Below are 6199 nucleotides of genomic sequence, written 5' to 3'. Positions count from 1 at the left end.
CTGTGTGTGTGTGTGTGTGTGTTTCTCTCATGAATAAATCAATAAAATCTTTTAAAAAAATCAACAAAGATACAATGGCTTCGAATGACACACTGGAACAGGTAGACTTAACAAATATATTCAGAGTACTAAAACAGCAGAATCCACATTCTTTTCAAGTGCATATGGAACACTCTCCAGAATAGATCATATACTGGGTCACAAATCAGTTCTTAACAAGTACAAAAAGATTGAGATCATAACATGAATATTTTCCAATCATGTTATGAAAGTTGAAGTCAACCACAAGAAAAAAAAATTGAATGACCACAGATACATGGAGGTTAAAAAACACCTTACTAAAGAATGAATCAGTTAACCAGGAAATAGAAGAAATACAAAAGTACATGGAAGCAAATGGAAATGAAAACGTGATATCCTAAAACATTTGGGATGCAGCAAAAACAGTCATAAGAGGGAGGTATAGCTTGGTGTAAGTAATACAGGCCTATCTCAAGAATCAAAAATTATCAAATGCACAAACTAACCTTACACATAAAGGAGATAGAAAAGCCTCAGCAAATAAAGCCTAAAGCCAACATAAGAAGGGAAAAATAAAGATTAGAGCAGAAATAAATAACATAGACACAAACCAACAAAACCAGTACAACAGATAAACTCATTTAAGAGCTGATTCATGAAAGAATTAATAAAACTGATAAACTCAAGTCTTATCAAAAGGAAAAGAAGAAAGGACCCAAATAAATAAAATTGTGACTGAAAGAGGAGAGATCACAACGAGCATAGCAGAAATATAAGAAATCATGAGAATATTATGAAAACTAATATGCCAACAAACTAGGCAAACTGGAACAAATGGAAAAATTCCTACAAACATACAAACTACCAAAACTGAAATAGGAAGAAATAGATAATTTGAACAGACCCATAACCAGCAAAGAAATAGAATCAGTAATAATACATCTCCTAAAAAATAAAAGTCCAGGGGCAGATGACTTGTAAGGAGACTTATACCAAACATTTAAAGAAGAGTTAATAGCTATTATTCTCAAAAAAATTCAAAAAATAGAAATGGAAGGAAAACTTTCAAACTCATTCTGCAAGACCAACATTACCTTGATTCCAAAACCAGACATAGACCCCCACACACTAAAAAGGAGAATTATAGGCCAATATTCCTGGTGAACATGGATGGAAAAATTCTCAACAAAATACTGGCAAATCAAGTCCAACAGTATATTAGAAGAATTATTCACCACAATCAAGTGGGACTTATTCTTGGGCTGTAGGGGTAGTTCAATAATCACAAATCGAATTACACATATTATATCAAATTACAAATGTGTCCCTTCCTCTAGCAGGCAGGAATATCTAAAACTGTGATACACCATTAGAAACGACAAATACCCACCATTTGCTTCGACGTGGATGGAACTGGAGGGTATTATGCTGAGTGAAATAAGTCAATCAGAGAAGGATAAACATTTTATGGTCTCATTCATTTGGGTAATATAAAAAATAGTGAAAGGGAATTAAGGGGAAAGTAGAGAAAATGAGTGGGAAATATCAGAGAGGGTGACAGAACATGAGAGACTCCTAACTCTGGGAAACGAACAAGGGGTGGTGGAAAGGGAGGTGGGCGGGGGGTTGGAGTGACTGGGTGATGGGCACTGAGGGGGGCACTTGATGGGATGAGCACTGGGTGTTATGCTATATGTTGGCAAATTGAACTCCAATAAAAAGAAATTTAAAAAATAAAAATAAAACAGCATAAAAAAATAAAACTGTGGTACATAAAAAAAATTGAAATTGTGAAATTTTGTAGTGCAATCTTTTAGGTTTCAAGATATCTATGCCTCCCTTATCTCCAAAGCAAAATGGAAATGTGTGGAAATTTTCTGAATTGAGAGAGAGTTTTATGTTAAGATCTTTTTGAAAATTTAATGATACTACCTGAGATAATTGTGCCATGTTGCAAAACAAAAATTTGGAATCACTGATTGAGTGACACTAATAATCCCAGCCATATAATTTCAATAAGAAATGAGTGATGGAAAAATTATTTGTAGAAGCAAAGTGCCAAAAATATCATCCCTAAGATTATTCCGTTAGTAGTTAAACAGAGAAGATAATACATGTATTTATACAAAATATTGATTTGATTCAATTCTTCAATTAAGAATCTATTTTATGCACAGAACTATATATAGTCCTTTATTTGATACAATGACAAATAATATATGGTTTCTGTGGAATTTACATTCTAGTAGAGGAAATGAAATACACATTATATGCTAGTAAAGGTAGAGTGGAATATAATGGTTTAAATAAAATTCTGTGGGGTTCAAGGCAAGATGGTAGAAGAATAGGGGTCCAGACTTCATCTGGTTCCTTTATTTAGCTAGATAACTATCAAGTCATCCTGAACACCTATGAATCCAAACTGATATATAAGAAAAAAATGGCTGGAACTATACAAATGGTGGGGGGAAGGAGTCTGCATAAGCCAGCTACTGAAAGGTGATTTGGTCCTGGTGTTCAAAATCAAAAGTGATTTGGACCTTTAAAAAATTGCTCCAGTGAGATACTTCCCTGACTGAAAGGCGCTTAGTGATGAAGTGGGACAGAATCCCAGGTGGGACAGTGGGGTCTCAAGATACCCATAGAAAAGAACAGGAGTGCCTGAGTTGGCAAAGTTCCCAAGCATCAGAGGAGGGAAACTGGTTTAGATCAGCAAGCCAGGAAGGGGCCTAAAGCTCATTGCACCATAAACCAAGAACTACAACCTAACTGAGTGGCCATTCTCCATGTTGGGACCCTGCAAAGGACTGGAATGCAGCAATCCTCCATCTTCCTCTGGGAGAGGTAGAGTGGGTGCACACTCCACCTGGCAAACACATGCCCATGCCAGGGCCAGGTAAAAGACAGAAAAATGGCGGCCCTCTGCTTCCTTCCAGAGGGGGTAAGTAGGTGAGCATATGATCAGGTGAAAGCTCTCCCTACTGGGACCCTGCAAATTGCACAAATCAGTGTCCCTCCACCTTTCCCCCTGGGAGGATCAGAGTAGTAGTCTGCAGAGTTTAGCACATACCACAATTTTTCAGCTCCAAGGCTAGAGATCTGGCATGGCCACTTTTAATTTTTATCCTCTAAAGAGGCATGGGAAGCCTTTAAGGAACAAAAGCCACACAGATTGCACTGAGAACAGTCCCCCTATAAGGGTCAGTGCAACTCTGCTCAGGCATAGACACCTGAGAATCAGCACAGCCGGGCCCTCCCCCACAAAAACAGCTAGAAGGGCAGGTGAACAGCAAGTTTATGGAGCACACAGGATTGTAAAACTCCAGTGCCAGGGGAAGATTATATATAATTGGAGGATTTTTCCTTATAATTTATCCATCTTTCAGTTTAAAAATTCCGATTTTTTTCTTTCTTCCCATTTCAACTAGAATCTTATCTTATCAACTCTTTGATTTTAAATCTTTTTTAACTGTCATTTTTTACAATTACATGTTAAAGATATAATCTTTATTTTTGGTTTTCTTTCACTGTGTTCAATATATATATATATGTTATATATATGTCTCTCTCTATATATGTTTTGCTTTCATTATAATTTTGGAATTTAGTATCTTATTACAAACAGACCAAAATACACTCACTTTTCTGGTTTCTGACCTCTTTGGATTTGTCTAGTGAGTATTTTGCTTGATATTTTTTATTTTATTCACGTATTCAGCCATTCTTCACTGAACAAAATGACTAGACAGTGGAATTCACAACAAAGAAATAGCCAGAGGTAATACATTCTGCCTCAGATCTAATGGATATGGATTTAAGTAAAATCTCAGAGACAGAATTCAAGACAACAACTATAAAGTTACTAGCTGGGCTTGAGGAAACCATAAAAGACTCTAGAGAATCTCTTAGTGCATAAATAAAATATAACCAGGCCAAAATTAAAAATACTCTAATGAAGATGCAGTCTAAACTGGTTGCTGTAACAGCTAAGATAAATGAGGCAGAAGAGAGAGTAAGTGACAGAAGACAAGTGGATGGAAAGGAAGGAAGCTGAGGAAAAGATATAAAAATAATAGCTCTAGAAGAGAAGCTCTGAGAGATAAGTGATGCCATTAAAAAAGTCAGAATGATTGGAACTACTGAGGAGGGAGAGAGAGACAGAGAGAGAGAGAGAGAGAGAGAGAGTCAGAAGATATCTTTGAACAAATCATAGCTGAGAATTTTTCTAATCTGGGGAAGGAAACAGGCATTCATATCAAAGAGATAGAGGGGACCCTTCTCAAAATCAGTAAAAATATATCAGTCCCCCAACATAGGATAGAGAAGCTTGCAAAATTCAGAGATAAAGACAAAATCCTGAAAACAGCTCGAGACAAAAGATTCCTAGCATACAGAGGGAGACATATTATATTGACAGCAGACCTATACACATACAACTGGCAGGCCAGAAAGGGCTGGTATGATATATTCAGGGTACTAAATGAGAAAAACATGCAGCCAAGAATACTTTACCTAGCAAGGCTGTCATTCAAAATGGAAGGAGAGATAAAGAGCTTCCAGGACAGACAGAAACAGAAACAATATGTGACCACCAAGCCAGCCCAGCAAGACATATTAAGAGAGATTTTATAAGTGAAGAGAGAGCCCAAGAGTAACATATACCAGAAAGAAACTGGGACTTTACAGGTAATGCAAAGTCACAAAATTCATATATTTTACTCTAAAGGCAAATGGGCTAAATTCTTCAATCAAAGGACACAGGATATCAGGCTGGATTAAAAAGAAAGACTCATCTATATATTGTCTATAAGAGACTCTTTATTTTATTTTTAAAGATTTTATGTATTTATTAGAGAGAGAGAGTATGAGAAAGGACCAGGGAGAGAGAGGAGCAGGACCCCCACTGAGCAGGGATCCCGATAAGGCACTTGATCCCAGGACTCTGGGATCATGATCTGACCTGGAGGCAGCCACTCAGCTGACTGAGCCACCCATGCATCCCTGTAATAGACTCATTTTATTTTTAAAATATTTTTAAGCTCATTTATTCATGAGAGACACACACAGAGAGGCAGAGACATAGACAGAAGGAGAGGCAGGCTCCTTGCTGGGAGCCCGATGTGGAACTTGATCCCGAGAGGGGATTATGCCCTGAGCCAAAGGCAGACGCTCAACCACAGAGCCATCCAGGGTTTGATGTAAGATACTCATTTTAGACCTAAAGACACCTACAGACTGAAATTGAGGGGGTGGAGAACCATTTACCATGAAAATGGATCTCAAAAGAAAGTTGGGTTGGAAACTTCATATCAGATAAATTAGATTTTAAAGCAAAGACTGTAGTAAGAGATGAAGGGGAACACTATATGATACAAGAAAACCTAACAATTATAAATATTTATGCCCTAATGTGGGAACAGTCAATTATATCAACCAATTAATAACTAAAGTAAAGTAAACCAATAACAAAAGTAAAAACAACACTTAGATAATAATACATTAATAGTAGGGGACGTCAACACCCCACTCAAGCAATGGACAGATCACCTAAGCAGAAGACCAACAAGGAAACAAAGGCTTTTAATGCACTCTGGACCAGATGGACTTCATGGATATATACAGAACATTCCATCCTAATGCAACATTGTATCCTTCTCTAGTGCACATGGCACTTTCTCCAGAAGAGATCACATATTGGGTCATAAATCAGATCTCAACTAAAACCAAAAGATTGAGATTATTCCCTGCATATTTTCAGACCACAATGATTGAAACTTGAACTCAATCACAACAGGAAATTTTGAAGGAACTTAAACACTTGGAGGTTAAAGAGCATCCTACTAAAGAATGAATATATCAACCAGAAAATTAAAGAAGAATTAAAAAGATTCATGCAAACAAACAAAAATGACACACAACTGTTCAAAACTTTTGGGATACAGCAAAGGCACTCCTAAGAGAGAAGGACTTCTATCTTAATAGAAGATTATCTCAAAAAATTAGAAAAATCTCAAATACACAAGCTAAACTTATATCTAAAGGAACTGCAGAAAGAACAGCAAATAAAGCCTAAACCAAACTGGAGAAGATAAATGATAAAAGATTAGAACTGATATATATGAAATAGAAACCAGAAGAACAGTAGAACAGATCAATGAACCCAGGAGCTTGTCCTTTG

The sequence above is a fragment of the Canis lupus genome, chromosome 23, assembly GCF_048164855.1.
Source record: "Canis lupus baileyi chromosome 23, mCanLup2.hap1, whole genome shotgun sequence".
NCBI lineage: Eukaryota > Metazoa > Chordata > Mammalia > Carnivora > Canidae > Canis > Canis lupus.
The sequence above is the reverse complement of the archived record's forward strand: the minus strand, read 5'-3'. Positions refer to the sequence as shown.